Source organism: Vulpes lagopus, chromosome 10 (genome assembly GCF_018345385.1).
Source record: "Vulpes lagopus strain Blue_001 chromosome 10, ASM1834538v1, whole genome shotgun sequence".
NCBI lineage: Eukaryota > Metazoa > Chordata > Mammalia > Carnivora > Canidae > Vulpes > Vulpes lagopus.
Genome location: NC_054833.1, coordinates 75,614,511 through 75,633,989, shown reverse-complemented (window position 1 = coordinate 75,633,989; position 19,479 = coordinate 75,614,511). Strand labels below are relative to the sequence as shown.

The window sequence follows — 19,479 nt, the reverse complement described above, 5'->3', positions numbered from 1 at the left end:
TCTTGAACTGTATCAAGTACACCCACCATGCTGGTTAGTTCTCTTGGTGTACACTACAAATTTTAAATATCCTCAAATGAGTTGCTCAAAAGTGACTTCAATAGTGCAGGTGTTGCTTTTGCTTTTTGATGAATATAAATTTGGCTCTCAATAAGATTTCTTCATCTTTTCAGGAATATTACCCTACCAATTTATATTAAATCCCAATTTAACTAAAGCTCTTAGCCACTGGTTCTCAGACTTTGGTGTGCAGCTAATCATCTAGGTGTCTATTAGAAATCTAGATTTCTGAGTCCCAACTTAGAGATCCTAATTCAGTATATCTATGGTGGGGCTTAAGAACCTGCATTTTTAATAATTTCTCCCACCAATAATTCTAAGTCAGTGATGTTTGGATTACATTTTGAGAATGCTGCTTCAAATCTTTGTTAAGATGTTTTAGATAAAGTATATCTCCTAACGGTCTTCTTTGTCCTCTTGGATTTGAGGTCCAACTTCATTACTTTGTATTGATCCCTCTTAAATTCACCAACAAAAATTTGTGGTATGGAAAAATTAAAAAGCACAAGATTTGGAGATAAAAAGCCAAACTTAGCTCTGCAAATGTTGAACTTTGAGTTTCAATTTCCTCATCTGTAAAATAGGAGAACACATTCCTGCCTGGATTACTACAATCATCCAGATAATCTATCTGCTATGGCAATAGAGCATGGAGCTTACAGAGGGTGTTCCATATATAGTAAGTCCTCATACCACGTTCTTCCATTATTCTAGTATATGGACATCTTTGGGAAAACCGATATTATCACCTAATTAATTCTTTCCAGCCTCCTGTCATTTGAAAATTTTGTTGACATTTTTTTAAAGATTTATTTATTTATTTATTTATTTATTTATTTATTTATGATAGACATAGAGAGAGAGAGAGAGAGAGAGAGAGAGAGAGAGAGAGAGAGGCAGAGACACAGGCAGAGGGAGAAGCAGGCTCCACGCCAGGAGCCCGATGCAGGACTCGATCCAGGGACTCCAGGATCGCGCCCTGGGCCAAAGGCAGGCGCCAAACCACTGAGTCACCCAGGGATCTCCTTTTGTTGACATTTTACCTTTGTCTTCCTCTCAGCCAATGGTACCCAAGCAAATATGTGTATGGGAATCCCCTGGGAGCAACTTAAATGTGCCAGATCCCTCAGGAAAAAAATCTCCAGAGGTAAAGCCTCAGAAGTACAGGATTTAAAAGATGATTTTGCTATGCACCCTGATTAAAGAATCACTGACCTAAATAACTGATACTAATGTGGTTTACTATGCATCAAAAACTATAAAATGTGGAGACTCTTTGAGCCATAATTATTTATTCCTAGAAATGGACACTGGGGGAATAATCAGAGATGAGCACAAAGATTTTTTTACAGGATGTTTAATAAATATCTCTTTATAAGTTTTTTAAAAAAGGAGGAAGAGGAAGAAGAGGTGGAAGAGTTGAAGGCGAAGTTGGAGGAGGAGGAGGAGGAGAAAAAAAGAAAGCTATTGCAAGACATTGAACGCCCTCAAAAGGTGAATAAAATGTGGTATTCCTTATTGCACAACATCACACAGCCCTAAAATAATAGTTATGAAGGACCATGAGAAGTATGATGACATTTTTTGTTGTTTCAAATATACTCATGAGAGATACATAACAAGATGTTAGCAATCATTTTAACTGGGTATTAGGATTCTAGATTTTTTATGTTATTCTATTTTTTTTTATTTTTTTCTACAAAACATCATTCTTACATCAAAATTTAAATACATATGCTATTTTTCATGACAGCAGGATTTAGATCTAAACTATAAATATACTGCCAACCACTCTCTCAAGGTTAATATTTCTCAATGATCAGAATTATTAGGCTATCATCATTTATTCTGAGGAAAATATTTGTTTATTGAGGACAGTCTGAGTACAAGTTGTATGCCAGGTTGTTTCATAGATGGTCTCAGATTATCTTCAAAACAATCTCATACACTATGTACTATTATTTCTTCCATTTTACAGGTGAAGAAAATGAGACTTAGCTAAATTAAGTACCTTGTCCAAGGTCAAAATCAAAGGATGGGAGAAACAGGATGTAGGTACATGAGAACTCCTCTCTGCATTTCTTACAACTGCATGTGAACTGACAGCTATGTTAAAATAAAACTTTTTTTAGAGCAAGTAATTGACAGAGCAGGGATTCACACATAACCCTGAGTGACTCCAACACCTGTACTTTCTTGGTCACACCAGTACTAAATTGACCCCACTTAGCTGTCATCTGACCTCTCTCTATCTACCTTGCCCATGAAGATATTCTGAGTGACTTTGTTGGAAGTTTACAAAAACCCAACTCGTTGTCCTCTATGGTGTGACTCTGCTGAAACCATTCATGAAGGCCATTTGCCAGGTCTGCTAGAAACAGCAGAGGGGCAGCCTGCAGGTTTTGGTGCCAAGAAGGAGCAGAGTAAAGGAGGTAAGAGTCAATGGGCATTTTGCCTGACTAAGGACTCTGGGATTGGACCCTCAATAGATATGCAAATTGAATTCTGTGTAATTTGTGCTTTTCAATAACCTCAGCATGTGTTGGATGTGTACAAAAAGAACCGTAAAATAAAATTGCAGACAAAGGGGGGAGTCAGAACACAGAAAGGGGAAGAATCGGTTTATTCCACAAGCCAAACAATGGGTCATAATAAATTCGCCAGGCATTAGCTCTTTGGTTGCATGGAACAAAGAGATTGAAATGAAATAGGGAAAAAAGCATCACAGTTAACTGTTAGGTGCCTGGCCTGCTTCCATTTGGCCAACCAGACAGATCACGGGATGAGCCAGGGAGCTGCCCCGGGGCATCTGCCACCTTCATGGGGCAGCCCCCACTGGTTTGCAACCCAGCCGTGGCTCTTCCATATGTTCAGGTGCCACTGGGGTAATTTTTCCTTAGGAAAAATACATAATAAAAAGATCCAATTGTGTTTTAATCAGCCATCAGTTAATCCATAGTTACATGCTCCCAAAAGAACTATAAGATAGATAGGGTGTGAAAAGAGAAATGCAGAAATGTAAAGGATAGAGAGAGCCTTGCAAAAAGAACTGAAAGAGGAACAGAGACAGGAAAGAGAGAAACTAACAGAGATATGATAACAACAATCAAAACCACTATTGCCAGTGCTGTTGCTCCCACCAGCAGTGCCATCATCATTTCTGAGTATTAACTATGGCCTCAAACCTAAGGACAGTTCTCCCTCCAGAACAGAGCTCTGGCAGCCCTCCACGCACTTTCCAGGAGCCCTGCGAAGATCACTGTGAAACTGTCAACTTGTCTGAACATGTCTCAATCATTCAACTTCCCATCTTAGTTTTTAGTTATTTTTTAATTTGTCCATCCTCCCAGTGGTCACCAAGGTCCTTGACACTAAAGCCTAAGTTCAACTATCCATCTAAGCAACAAGCCTTGGGCCTGGCCCATTTTAAGTTCTCAAATATTTACAACATGAATGAATGAGTTTTAAATGGATGGATGGATGGATGGATGCCAGGCACACTCTAATCTTCACACTAGCCCAATGAGTTAGTTGTTAATCTCATTTTACAAATGAGGAAAGTAGTGCCTAGAGGAACCCAAGACTATCTGATTCTTTATCCCATGAAATAGCATCATTAAAAAATGATTCATATTCTGAGAAAAAAAGAGGAACAAAGACTAAGAGGTTGGAGAGTAAATAGATGGGAAAAGAGGAAGAGGATGAAGGAACAGTTGGGGCAGAGCTAATAGGGGGTTCTACTTGGTGCCCTCATAATAGAGGACAAGACTTTGGCTTTGTTTGAAAAATGAGTAATAAAATATAGGGTAAGCATAAGCCAGAAATGGATGACATCATATTAGCATAGAATCAGGAGTTTAAGAGACTCCTAAATCCTATTTGGCTCTGACAGCAGGTGGACTGGGGTTGAGGATTTGCAAACTGGCCAAGGTCATCCCTGGTAGTCCTAATGCAAAGTGAAAGTCAACAGAGATTTGATAAATAAACAGAAGTGCTCAGAGATTCTGGCGTCCACATTAAAAAGAGGAAAGTAGTGAAGCAGTTTTGCTTGAGTGAGGCTGGAACAATCTTGTTCTTAAAGACATAAGCCCCATGGACCCTGCTTGCCATAATTTTCAGAGTAATATGATTTTTGACAAATTCATTAAGCAATAAGACATGACAGACTGTAAATTGCTCCACTGTTAATTTATGTCCACTATATTGTTAGGCATCGAGCCAAAGTTTGGTCCTATCTGAAAGCAAAGATATAAATTGCCGTTGTGTAACCACAATCTGGAATGCTTTGTGAGGATCAGAGAATTATCAAATACTAGAATCCTCCACACAGGAAATGAGAATTAAATTCCTTACTCAGACATCGGCTTCCACTGAGTGCCTACTTTTAGAACAGCTATTTCTCTTGAGGAGAGTTTATTGGTGTCAGGAATGCAAATAGTTTGCTTTCTATAAATGATAAGCCCTATGCTAAAGGTAAGATGTCAATACTTAAGGAGCACAATAAAAGGAGTAATCAGTTCTAGAGCAGTAGGAATGAGAGGAGGGAACCAAGGAAGACTCTGGAGAAAAGTGATTTAACTGGGTTCTAAACTAAACACAGACATTCCTCAAATGGAAAATGATGGAAGTTTGCTGCAGGAAAATCTCACAGAACCATGAAGATATGGTGTATTCAAGGAGCTTGAATAATTTGGTGCAACTGTAGCTCGGTGTGCATGGAGGAGAATCATAAGCAGGTAACGTACATGGCAAGAGCATAATTTTGGATCAAACTGAGAAGCCTTGTACTCCATGCTAAACATCTAGAAGTTTATTGAACAGAAGGGTCTCTGCATCTTCATTGCCACTGCCACGTTCAGGCTGTTATTGTCACACTTGGAGATTGAAGAATCCAAGAATGAAGACATCAAGAATGATATCTGGATGAACCATTAGTTAAGAAGGTTATAAACCCTGAAGCTAGTACATTATTTCAATAATTGAGGCAACAAACAATAATAAAAAGAATAATGGCTAGTATATATTGATTGCATTGTCATGGTCACTTTAAGGGAATTATTCTGCTCAGACTGGAGCACTGGGTTAGAACAACTCTCAGGAGCTAACTTTTAGTGGAGGGGTTTTCTAAGTTTATTTTCTCATAATCCAAAAATAAGCAAACAAACAAATTTAGACATCTTTTCTCTCTAAGCATCAAGGGAAAGATGAAAGGAAGACTTGGATTTGGAATTTTGAAAATACAAATCTCCATGTCATCAGCCTTATTCCCTATTTATTCAGCAGAGTCCCTTCCCTACACTCCTAGATTGAATCAACAGATTCAACCTCATGAACTGAATTCTTCTTTCAGTTTCCCTTAAACATATCTACAAAAAGAAAAAAAAAGAAGAAAAATAATTCCTTGAATAAATGATGTTGGGAAAACTGGACAGCTACATACAAAAATAAAACCGGACCAATTTCTTACACTAAATGCAAAAATAAACTCAAAATGGATTAAAGACTTAAATGCAAGACCTGGAGCCATAAAACTCCTAGAATAAGACATAAGCAGTAAGCTCTTCGACATCACTCTTAACAATATTTTTTTGAATATGACTCCTCATGCAAGGGAAATAAAAATAAACAAATGGTACTACATCCAACTAAAAGGTTCTTTTTTTAAAAAACATATATGATATGTTTTGTATGGTTTCTTTAATTTTTATTATTTTTAAAGACTTTATTTATTTACTCATGATAGACAGAGAGAGAGAGAGAGAGAGAGAGAGAGAGAGATTGGCAGAGACACAGGCAGAGGGAGAAGCAGGCTCCATGCCGGGAGCCTGACATGGGACTCAATCCTGGGACTCCAGGATCACGCCCTGTGCCAAAGGCAGGCGCTGAACCACTGAGCCACACAAGGATCCCCCCAACTAAAAGGTTTTGCATAATGAAGGAATCCATCAATAAAACCAAAAGACAATTTGCTGAATGAAAGAAGATACTCGCAAATGATATAACCAAAGAGGGGTTGGTAGCCAAAATATATAATGTACCTATACAACTCAATAACAGAACAAAAACCTGATTAGAAAATGAGCAAAGGATCTGAAAAGGCATTTTTCTAAAGAAAAATACTGTATATACATCTGTATACAGTATTGAGTATATACTCAACATTACTAATTATCAGGGAAATGAAAATTAAAACCACAATGAGCTATCATCTCACACCTGTCAGAATGGCTATTATCAAAAAGATAAATAATAAGTATTGACAAAGATGTGTACTGTTGGTAGGAATGTAAATTGATGCAGTCATCATGGAAAATAGTTTAGAGATCTCTAAAAAAATTAAGAATAAAACTAGCATACAATCCAGCAATGTCATTTCTGGGTATTTGTCTGAATAAAATGAAAACATTATTTGAAAAGATACATGCATCCCATGTACATTGTGGCATTATTTACAATAGCCAAGTTATAAAAGCGGCAAAAACATCCATTGATGAATGGATTTTTAAAATATGAGTAAAATAGCAATTACTCACCTATTAAAAAGAATGAAATCCTGCTATAGGCAACAATATGGCTGGACCTAAGGGGTATATAATAATGAAATAAGTCAGACAGAGAAAGACAAATACTATATGATTTCACTTCTGTAAAATCTAAAACACAAGACAGACACTGAGGAGGGCACTTGATAGGATGAGCACTGGGGTGTTAAACTATATGTTGGCAAATCGAACTTCAATTAAAAAAATTGAAAAAAATTAAAAATTTAAAAAAGTAAAACAAAACAAATGGACAAACAAAACAGAAATAGATTCATAAATATATAGAACAAACCGATGGTTGTCAGAAGGGATGCGATGTGGGTATGTGTGAATTATGTGAAGAAGAGGCAAAAATTCCAGTTGTAAAATGAATAAGTCACCAATATGTAGTGTACAGCATAGGAAATATACTCAATAATGTTGAAATAATTTCATATAGTAACAGATGGTAACTAGACCTATCATGGTGATTATTTCATACGTTATTTCATAATGTATAATAATACAATATCAAATAACCATCAAATAATATCAAACAACCATCTTGTACACATGAAACTAACATTTTATGTCAATTATAATTCAGATAGGTAGATAGATAAATAAATAAATAAATAAATAAATAAATAAATAAATAAGCAAGAAATTGCAGGAGCTGCTTTCTCATGGATAGCAGTGGAACTGAAGGCTTTATAGTCTGAAAAGTACCAGGATACCTAGGTTTTATTCCATCCTCTTACTAGCCCTACAGCCTTGAGGAAAGACACTTCACCTGTCTGGGCTACTATGGAATTCAAATGAGATCACGCATGTGAAAACATCTGGCATAGAATAGGCTCTTAAAAGATGTTTTCAAATGTGAATCTATGGTCAGTTAGTACTGATCTTGAGAAATAAGCAACAGCCCAATATGTGGGGAAAGAGGTGTAGACCCAAGGATTAAGCTCAATGAAATCATCAGCATGATCTCCTGGCATTGTGGGGTGATTTTTAGAATTTTTTCCAGTTATTTTCAGCCCCCCAGAGACCGTTTATCAGTTCCCTTTCTACACTGATACTGTTGGTGAAGCTGGCATACTTTATTAGTCTTCTTCATCCTACACGCAATGAGACAGGTCCCAGGAGATGGAGGGAATTTTTGTTTCATGTGAATTTAGCTACATGTGAAATGCACTGCATCCTTGGGGATTCCTGACATGATTTAGACGTTCTTTGCCTGCCCACTGCAGGAAGCTTTATACAAAAAAGGCATCCTGCCACCTCACTAAACTAATGGGAAGCAGACGAGGTGCAGTAGAAAGAATGCTTGTCCTGGTCTCAGGAGGTCTGGGTTCAGAAACTCAGTTCTGCCAATTGGGAGACCTTGGGCAAATTAACTTTTCTGAGTTTCAATTTGCTTATGTAAATGTAAAAACACCTACTATTGGGGATTATTTCTTGACTCAAATGATATAACTTATGTGAAGGCGCTTTATAAATTGTAGAGTGCCAACAACTGTGAGTGTTATGACTCTCATCACTGCTATTTTTGGTGATGGAGTGTATAGGCTTTGCTGCCAGTTAAATCTTTTAGTTCCCATGTCTCCAATACCCCTTGGCTACTGCCTCTATCATTCAGGGTCACTGCAGGAGAAATGATTCATTTCCAGATGATTCAAATGCGGAGACTCTAATGAAACCCCTAAGTAGAAAGGTGTGCATATAGTTAAGAGAATAAATAAGGGATGGTGAGGTGCCCAGGGGCCAGCAATAGCTGGACAGTTACTCCCCACTATGGCTTAATGGGCTTACAGAAGAGTTCAGTGAGGACTGGTGCCCTGAAGGAGGAGGGGCTGCCAGAGGTAGACAGCTATTTCCGGACATAGGACATCAAAACAGAAAGATATCTCTCTCCTTCTGCCTACCAATCTCTCATTGGCTGAACCCAATCAGAAGGCAACCTGCAAGGGATCCCAAATGATGTAATTCACAGGGTCAGACTCGCAAAGACCCAGGTCTTTGTGGCCATCTGTTATTTCTCATATTCTACTCTTCACAATGTTTTGTGCATGATATCTAAGCAGCAGCATAGCTGGGGGTTATGAGCAGGGTTCTGAGGCTACGGTTTGTGTTCAAATTTGGACTCTCACTTACTAGCTATGTGATCTTAGGTAAGTGTATTTAATCTTTCAGAACTTCAGTTGTCATCTTTGAAAAGGACCTTATAAAAGTGCCCATCATGAGATAGTGAGAGTATCAAATTCAGTAACACTGGTAGAACACTTTACAAGGTACATAGTACACACACCATAAATATTATTGATGCTGCTGTTTAACTTTTCACAGACTCATTTTCTAGTCCTCCCCTTGTTCCCAAACCTCTGCACTGGAAACCTTCCCCCATGACACTTCAACCTTTTGCATCTTTAACCTGTTTAATAATTCCACCATTTTTTTTTCCTAACTGAAACCTGGATCTCCCTGATAAACTTTACTGATTTCTTTCTTTTTTATTTGATTTCTCAGCAACATTGCTACTGGTGACCATTCCTTTCTCCTAGGTAAGCCTTCTTCCCGTGGCTTCATGTTATTACTTCCTGGTTTTCATCTTGTTTTGATAGAGAATGTGCAAATTGAATTTATTTTCTTTCTCACAAAACATGCTCTTACCTTAAGTAATGATACCCCCATCAACCAGTTACTTAAATCTTACGACTTAAATGTTTCACCTCTTTCTCACTACTTTTAACCAATAAATCATGGAGCTCTATACATTAACCTCTAAAATATCTCTAGAATTCACCTACTCTTCTCCATCCCCAAGAACACCATGTTTGTGTAAATCACCACCATCTCCTGGCAGCCTGATTCCTGTAACTTCCTAAGTGGTCTCATTGCCTCTTGCCTTTCTTTCTCTACCCATTCTTCACACTGTAGTAAGGAAAAGTCATTCTAAAGAAAACACTTTCTCATATAAGCTGCCTTCTTAAAAATCCCTCAGTGATTCTCCATTGCCTTTATTAGAAAGCCCTCTCTCTCGTGTCCAGTTATGGACCCTTTATGACCCAACCCCTGCCAACGACGGAATACTTACCTAGAGCCATTCCTTTCTCTCCTTCAACCCCAATCATAACAAATGACTTGCAAGCCCCCAGCACTCAAGCTTTCTCTCTCCTGTGGGTGGTGCTGGCCAGGAGACCCTCTGCCCCCACACTATGCTTGGGTAACTCTCTCTTGCCAGCTGAGTTGCCATTTTCTCCAGTAATCTTTTCTGACCCTGAAACTCTGATTTAGTTGTCCCTGCTAAGTGTCCCCCATGACCTGAAAGTGCTGACACTATGAAGTAAAGGGCAGAAACACAAGTGTTAAAAAAAAAAAAAACTGTGGGAAATAAACCATACAGAAACTGTCCACATATTGAGAAGAAAAATATTAAAATCCACAGCTAATTCTAAATCCCACTCTGGGAGAAAGCTTTTTTAATTGAATTTAATTATCTTTTTGAATAAAAATATGCTGCATGGCTGTAGGTACTCTTGATTGTCCTCAAAATTAGAAACTAAAATGATTTACTTAGCACTTATTGTCCACTTCCTACAGACACTGATTGCAGTAAGTGCTTTACATGCATTATCGGACAGAATTTGCACAACAACCCTATGTAGTAGATACAAACATGCTTCCCTTTCACAATGAAGTAACTTAGATTAAGATATTTTTTTTTGAAACTTAGGTTAAGATTAAGACACATTTTCAAGTCCCAGAGTAATGAAGCCCAGATTAAATGCAGGTCTTTCTGATTCTAGAAACTGGGCCTTTAACTCCCATAGCATTTGGCCTTTCATGACACTTCAAGGACCATGACATTTGGGGGTTTGAGGGTGGGGTTTTATTTCTCAAATATTAACACACAGCCCTCCCCACCCCCTCAGGATGACTAAGGAAGCTGTGCATATAATGAAAAGTTGTAGAAAAGAAACCAAGTAAGTGATTGCCTAATTCAGAGTTTCTCTAATAAGCTGGAGTGAAGCTCATGCCTGGGGGTGTAAGTGTAAGAAGGGCTCCCTATTTCTGACTATATCAAAGACAGCCACATATGCAAAGCAGAACCAACCTGATGTATCCACCAAGATACTGAGAAAGAAGAGGGCCAGCCTCCTGGTTTGAACCAAGCCCTCCCTGCAAGGGTGTGATGACTGCACAGGAGCAGAAATGCAAGGCAGCAAGTGGACACACCCCTTGGATATATCTGACCAAAAATCTTCTTTCATACCGATACAGAGGGGTTTTAGAAGAGGCAGAGAGACGGTCTGGTGGTCTGAGAACAGATTGGACTTCCCCTACAGGCAAAAGCAGAAACATGGCAAATCAGAGAGGGCCAAGTACCATTTTCAGAATCTGGTTAGAGCACTTAGACACACCCAACCACTCCAGCATTTCCCCTAAGTCCCAGTGTAAATGTAAAGTAGTTTTTTAAAAAATAAAAGAAATATTATACAAATCACATTTCTGAGTCCTATCCAAACTATAATTTTAAAAAAATACCAATCTTTAAATATTATAATGGTTTTAGCCATTAAAATCAACTCTAAGAATAATTATTCATGTGAAAAAATATTATTTCTTTATGGTTTATAAGAATGTTTTTCAGTTTACATGAATGTTAGTCTTTGGGCTTGTTCAGTATACAACCTGAATGATCTCTCTCGAAACATCTTCCGGCCTACTCACACCACACTACCTCAAGTCCCCACACAACTACTGAATCAATGGACCAGAGTGATATATTATCCATTCACTCATTTTTTTATTTAGCGTTTTAAATTGATACATAATTGACATGTGACATTGTGTAAGTTTAAGGTGTACAATCTATTGATTTGATGCCTTTATATGTTGCAACTTAATTATCACCTCATGTCACATAATTATCTTTTTTCCTTGTGTTGAGAATAATTAAGATCTAGTCTCTTAACAACTTTGAAGTTTATAGTACAGTATAGTTGACTATAATCACTATGCTGCACAAATTAGGTTTCCAGAACTTAGTTATCAACTATTGCAAGTTTGCACCCTTAAACATCATTTCCACAACTCTACCACCCCCAGCCCTTGGTAACCACCATTTTAGTCTGTTTTTACCAGTTTAGCTTTTTGGATTCCACAGATAAGTGATATGATACAGTATTTGCCTTCACTTGACCTATCTCACTTAGCACAATGCCTTGAAGAGCCATCCATGCTGTTGTTACTTTTGAAACAAATATTGAATGCATATTGTGTGCTAGCTCAAGGCTAGGATCTGGAGATAGGACAATGAACAAAACATATTTACTGCCACCAAAACCTCATGGGCTAGTGGGGCAAAGACACAAGGAAATAAAGGTTTACAATCCAGTGTGATAACTGTTTTGATATAGAGAAACATATCAAGCATTTTTGAACAATTTTAATAATTCCACTCATCTCGTATGGTTGTGCTTCTTAGGCATTAATTCACTCAATCCTCACATCAGCCACGTGAGGTAAGTGCTATTATTAAGCCCATTTTACAGATAAAAAAAACTAGTTCCCTAGAACTTTATCCACTTTTGTTTCTTTATTCACAAAGTGGATAAGCAATTTAATACAGATCCAGAATGTCTTTGTGATGGTACTTGGCTCTGAACCCCACAGTCAGATTCCAGAGCCCACACTACCTGTCCAGGGGCAAACATTCAAGGAGCTGGAGGAGTAACGAAGAAGGGGATCTAATCCAGAATGGATGTCAGACACATGGCACAGATTTCCTGTCTGGGTTACATAATTCAGTCTCTCCTCACACTGATGCTAAAGAGCACTCAGCTCTGACCTCCAATGCCTCCCCTCAAAAGCAGAGCTGTGCATCAAACTGACACAGTTGATTTTGTGTCAGCCTGTCATATCATTAGTCACCTTAGGCCTTGGGAAACTGACATAGAAGCAGATGTTAGGAATATTATACGTAGTATAAATATCATAATGATGTTCAGTTGTCAAAAGCATCTACCTTCTTAATTTAAAAGAAGAGCATTTCACTTGGGAATTTCCTTAACAAAGCCAAGTTTTCAGCCAAAGGGAAGAGGTAAACGTAAACATGAGAAGCCCAAGGAAAGGCACATGGAAGTGGAAGATGAATGTTTAGTCTATGTCTAATAGTTTGCAAAGAACATGTGCAATCTGGGAAGATTCTGGGGGAAATTGCCAAAGCCAGGCAAGCTCTCTACAGAGGTATGCATGCTACATATTCAGAAAGTATTAGCCAATACTCTCTGAGCTAGGTTGCCCTTTGTTTTGCCCAAGTGGAATGACACACAAAACAGCAGAAAGAACCCGTTATCTCATAAACACCTATAATATGCCAGGTGCTACTCTAGGCCCTTTACATGTATCATTTAATCCTCAAAAGAGTATTACAAGGGAAACATTTTTATCTCCTTCTTGCAATCGAGCATATGAGTCTCAAAAAATATGCCCAAAATTGTGCCTGTAAGTTATGTAGTCAGAATTTTAACAGCTGACTGCCACCAAAGCCCTTTCAACTCTTAACTGCTTCTCCTCCAAGACTGCTTAGGACTCCTTCATCAGACATCACTTAACCTTTACATCGGCATTCTCAAGATCCATGAAGGCAGGGACAATCATTTAATCCCAACAACCTTTGAGGAACCTAAAATATAATGGAAACTCAATACTTTTTTAAAAACATTCTTAAACGGACTTTGGTTTTTAGTGTAGTTTTAAGTTCACAGCAAAACTGAAAAGAAGGTAGAGAGATTTCACAAATACCCCTACTCCCCCACACCCATAACCTCTCTCACTACTAACGACCCACACCAGAGTGGTACAGTTGTTATAATCAGTGAAACCCCATTGACAAATGTAGGGTTTTGACAAATGCATAATGACATGTATTCACTATTATACCACTGTGTGGAATAGAAATCTTCTGTGCTTTATTTATCCCTCCCTTACCCCTAACCCTTGGAGACCAGTGATTTCTTTACTATCTCCATAGTTTTGCCTTTTTCAGAATATCATATAGTTGGAGTCATACAACACGTGGCCTTCTCAGATTTCCTTCTTTTACTTGAAAGCATGCATTTAAGCTTCTTTCATGTGTTTTCATGACTTGAGAGCTCATTTTCTCTTAGAGCTGACTAATATTCCATTGCCTGGATGTACCATAGTTTATTGGTCCATTCACCCACTGAAGGACATCTTGCCAAATCCAAGTTTTGATAATAATGAATAAAACTGCTATAAACACTTGTGTGCAGATTTTTGTGTGGACATAAATTTTCAACTCCTTTAACTAAACACCAGGGAACATGTGTTAGGTCATGTGATCTGAGTTTATTTTTGTAAGAAACTGCCAACTTCCCAAAGTGGCTATACCATTTTGCATTCTCACCAGCAATAAATGAGAATTCTTATTCTCCACATCCTCTCTGGCATTTGGTGTTGGCAAAGTTTTGGACTTTGGCCATTCTTATAAGTGTGTAGTCAATAAATAATTTTTTCAAAAAATATTTTTTAAATTATGAATTAAGATGAAATAAAGTTCTAAATCATTAAGAAAACTGAGTTATAAAATCCGTTATTATATCCACTTTTAGAGGATGAGAAGGGAAGGGAGAGCCTCCACAACCAAGTCCTGACTTAGCAATTTTATGTTACCATCTACACTATTGTGTCTGCTCCAGGCAGGCAATCTGCAGTGTGCGTGTGTGCATGTGTGTGTGTGTGCACCAGGAAAAGGGGGTGGAGGTTAGGAGAGAGATAAGAATATACTTTGGAATCTTAGTCTAAGATCCTTCTTATTGCTATGTTTTATTCTTCTCTGGCTACTGTGTCTTGTTCCCCAAATTTGAGATGCAAATATAGTTATATTTCTTTAATTATTATAATTAACTTCTATGGAGCCTGCTGTCATTATTAGAAGGAAAAACAGTACCTCACATTGATATACCCCTATTTATAAGTCTTCCAGATATTAAAACAGAGTAAAGCTACAATAGTTTAGTCTGGTACACAGATAAACAGAACATCGAATTATTAAATAAACCCAAATGCATAGGGACATTTGGTTAATGAGAAGGGGCATTTCAATTTTGGGAAAACTAGATCCATGAATAAATAGAATGAGTGTCGTAGGTGCAGTCAGGGGCCAGGGGGTGGGATGTTGGATCCCTACTTCATACCTTACTCACAAATGACTACTAGAAGTATCAAAATGTTTAATAACTTAAAAGGAAACTATAAAAAGACAAGAAAAAAATATATGATTTATTTTAACAGTCTAGGAGTAGAGAAGTCCTTTTAAGCAATAACACAAAACCCCAAAACTAAACAAATTAATAAATTTGACCATATAAAAATATTTGTAAATGGCTAAAATAAAATAGAAGACAAATGAGATATGGGGAAAATATATCTGGAACTTCTATCACATCAAAAGGATAATTTTCCTAATACCTATAGGGTATTCAGAGAGAAATAAGAGAAAATGATTCCATTGAAAATGGTCAAATTACATGTACAAGGTTTACAAAAATATGTCTTTAAAATAAGAAGTGTTGCATCCAACTCATAATGAGAAAATATACTAAGATGTCACACTTTCTTTAAAATTGGCAAAGCTCCATAGTTTGAAAGCACTTAGATGTCGTGAGGGAAATAAGCACTCTCAGGCATTGTTGATGGGGTTGTGAATCTCTACAAATGCCACTGGAGGACACTGGGCATACTTCTCAAAAGTATACACACACACACTCTTTGACCTAGCAATTCCACTCCCTTGTATTCAATGACCAGATGTGCTGGCACAAGTGTTTATGCCTATTTTGTTGCAACACCCATCTGCATCAGGGTCATATGGTGATGTAAAATATAGGGGCATTCTTGCAAAGGGAAACCATGTAATCATAAAAGAGGATGGGGAAATTCTTCATGTCCTTTATCTTTATGAGATACAATCATCACAAACAGGTTATGTCTTTATATTAAAAAGCCCATGATCTTGAGTGGAACGGGCAGGAACACAGTAGCTCATGATTCCATCCTTATGGCATTCAAGACCAGGAGAAACAAGTAGACAGTGATAAAAGAACAGTAATGACCTCAGGAGAAACAGAAGAGGCACAAGGGAGATGCCAGGGTGCTAGAAATACATGTCTTGGTGTGGATGATGATTATATGAGTATATATAGGAAGGCAAATTTACCAATTGTACATAAAATATCTGTACTTCACTGTGGATGTTTCATCTTCAAAAATACAAGATACAGAACAGTATGTGTAATATCCTATATTGTGCATAAAATAAAAGAGAGAATATATAGGCCTCTATATGTATTTCTTTAAATTTGCATAGAATATTTCCAGAAGGCCACACAAAAAACTGAGGAGGATTTCTGGGTGACTAGGAGCAGAGGTGAGAGGGCGATACTACCTACCTTATGCTACTTTTACATTTTGAACCATGTGAATACATTGTCTTATCACAGCATATGTTGAATTAAAAATTTAAAAACATATCACCTAGAATTGCCTATGACCCCTTGGGGCTTACTCAGTCCTACTGACAAAGGCCAGACCAGGCTGAGAGAAAAGTAAAGGGTCTAAAGTCAGCCCACTGCTGACTTTGACTCTCATGCCACATGAGGTCACTATTGAGACTGGACCTGTGAGATCTGACAAGACAGCAGTCCACCACCAGCCCCCTACCACTTTCCAGGGCAGCAATCATCACAATCTCTTAGATTCTTAGGTTGACCAAGGTCATATACCCAGGTCCCCATTCTATTCATTCATTTAAAAATACTTACAAGTGCCCATTAGGTGCCTGGGAAAAGGGAACATGGTAGCTCATATTTCTTTCTTTCTTTCTTTCTTTTTTTTTTTTTTTTGGTAGCTCATATTTCTAATTGAGAAAGACAGAAAACAAGCAAATGAACAACAACAAAAATAAAATGTCAGATAGTGACAAGGGCAAGGAAGAGAAACAAGATAAGGCACAGTGATAAAGTATCAAGGGGGAGGGTGGTGAGGGAAAGTTCTGGCTGTTCTAGTTGGGTGGCTTGCAGGAGGCCTCAGAAGTAAGGTTGATTTCTGAAATCCAAATGAAACAAGCAGACAGGTATTGTGAATATCTGGTGATAGAGTTGAAAGCAGAGAAAAGAGCAAATGCAAAAGCCCTGATGCCAGAGCATGCCTGTCATGCCTGAGAAACATCAAGGAGGCCAGTGTGGCAGGGTCAGAGAGAACCAAACAGAATCATAAGAAAGAGGACAAGAGAGCTAAGCAGAGGCCAGACCATAAAGCATACTAGCGGCTATGTAAAGACCTCGACTTTTACTCTGAGCACAATGAGAAACCAGTGGAAGGGTCTGAGCAGAGAGAATCAAGAGATTATTCCCTGGACCTATTAAATGGAGATGTCAGGATGGATACACGAGTCTGGGAGAATGAAGCTTGATATGTAAATCTGGAAATCACTGTGTTTCTCTTTGCTCCTAGTGAGTTATTCTGGGGCCATTAGGTTCTTTGGAGTCCTTTCTTGCCAGTACACCTTGGCCAGGTCCACCCCAATCTATCCAGTCATGATCCTTCCCTTCATAACATGTGAAGCAGGGGATTCCTGGGTGGTGCAGCGGTTTGGCGCCTGCCTTTGGCCCAGGGCGTGATCCTGGAGACCTGGGATCGAATCCCACGTCAGGCTCCCGGTGCATGGAGCCTGCTTGTGTCTCTGCCTCTCTCTCTCTCTCTCTCTCTCTCTCTCTCTGTGACTATCATAAATAAATAAAAAATAAATAAATAAAAATAACATGTGAAGCAGGTGTTTGGGTATCTACTTTTTTATCTCAGCAGGCAAACTGATCTATCCCTGTCTAAAGAGTCCAAGTCACATGTATATGCCCACGTGCGCTCAAGTCATTACACTCTTCTGCTAAGATCATAAACGCATACTCACCTTAATTTTTACATTTCTTTAATCAGGAGGGAACACTTAACTGAACTTCTCTGAACTAAAAAGTATTGTTTTGTCTACCCACATGTAACTATACAGACAGCCTACTACTACTATTAAAAGTTTTTAGTTAGGTTTTGCTAAGACTTCCATGACATTTCTATAACCTTTCACTATCTTTTTAAAAATATTTGATTAATTGATTGATTGATTGATTGATTGAGAGTGTGTACGAGCTGGGAGAGGGACAGAGGGATAAGCAGATACCCTGCTTAGCAGAGAGCTCAATGAGGGGCTCAATCCCAAGACCCTGAGATCATGACCTGAGCTGAAGGAAGACATTAGCTCACTGAGCCACCTAGGTGCACCTCTTTCACTATCTTTTGTAGATCTTTTAAAAATATTTTTTAATTAATTTATTTTTAAGTAATCTCTACACCCAATGTGGAGCTCAAACTCACAATCCCAAGATCAAGAGTCACATGCTCTACCAACTGAGCCAGCCAGGTGCCCCTCTTTTGTAGCTCTCTTAAACATTTTCCCGTCTTTATCTATTCCTCCCCTACTAACATCTAAATTATCCATATGCTCCTGTTTTAAATAGATGTGCTTCCAACATTTAAGACCCTAAATCCAAGGCTCTGCCTTCTTACTTAATAGCTGAATTACACTTTATTTCTATAGGCCTCAGTTTCTTTATAATGAATTCCTCTGTCTCTAAAAGTAGAGTGATTTATATTTTTGTGGTTTTTTTTTTTATAGTTTTCAACTTAAATTGATAATGATGATGGTGATACCTATCTGGTGATGCCCAAGTGTACTAGGGGCTCTTCATGCTCTTTGCAGGGCAAGAAGGAAAAAGTTGGCAAGTGAAGATGAGAAGCGTGGATATTATTCCCAGCATGCATGTTGTAGAAAGAATGTATGTATTATCATCATCATTATTATTATTATTAATTAGGCTAAATTGGCCATTAATTAACTAGCTGTGTGACCTTGAGGAAACTTACATAAACTCTCTGAGATACTGATTGCTAATCTGTGAAACATAGGCAATATTTATTATATTTATGGGATTGTTATAAGGAATATTTAAGTGTGATGAGAATAAACCCTAGTACTACATCTCATATCTTCACAGTGATGCAAAACACTCCATAAACTTAGGTTATATTATCCCCATCTCCATCAGGGAAGAATGTCAGCTAGAGCAGGCCAGGTGGAAGATCCAGGGAGAAAGTGAGCACCAAGGGAAGGCAAACTAGGAATTCAGATACAGAGCCTTAGGGAGTTTTCAAGTGTTCAGAAAGTAAGCAGAAGAAGGTAAGTGTAGCAGAGATTCAGACATGTAATAGCAATATTTCATCCAGATCAAACTAGAGACAAGCATGTATTGCATTTGCTTGTACCAGGAAAGTGATAGAACATATTCATCATGAGGTTGAATTTTGTCTGAGGCAGACATAGGTTTCAATCCTGACTCTGGAACATAATGGCTATGGAACCTGTTTCCCCAACTGCAATTATTCATCCACAAGGAAAAAGATAACAAATGGAATTTGGTCTCTGAAGACTCACCCCAGACCTCAGTGACATCAGCTTCATGGTTGCATCATAAGAGGTATCTTGAAAGGCAGAGCACCATGGAGAGGACCTGAGAGACCTGGCTTGAATTCTAGCTTAGATATTTATTAAGTGACCTCAGACAAGTGTCTAATCTTGAGTCTGAGCTTCCTCTGCTATTAATTGCAGGCAATGATTTCTTTTTTTTAAGATTTCATTTATTTACTTGATAGAAGAAAGAGAGCATGAGTAGGGGTGGGGGAGGGTCAGAGGGAGAAGCAGAAGCAGATTTCCCATGGAGCAGTAAGCCCAATGTAGGGCTCGATCCCAGGACTCTGAGATGAC

At 38.2% G+C, this 19,479-nt stretch overlaps 2 long non-coding RNA genes across 2 annotated transcripts in view; both read right to left on the bottom strand.

Moving 5' to 3' along the window:
* The window catches only part of LOC121500311, a 211,313-nt gene that overhangs the window by 145,973 nt on the left and 45,861 nt on the right, over positions 1-19,479 (bottom strand). The gene's annotated exons all lie outside the window — the stretch shown is intronic.
* LOC121500312 overlaps positions 1-19,479 on the bottom strand; it is a 52,062-nt gene that overhangs the window by 30,945 nt on the left and 1,638 nt on the right. The window contains exon 2 of the long non-coding RNA XR_005990363.1: positions 6,594-6,640. This is a non-coding gene — a long non-coding RNA (uncharacterized LOC121500312). The remainder of the gene's footprint in view (positions 1-6,593; positions 6,641-19,479) is intronic.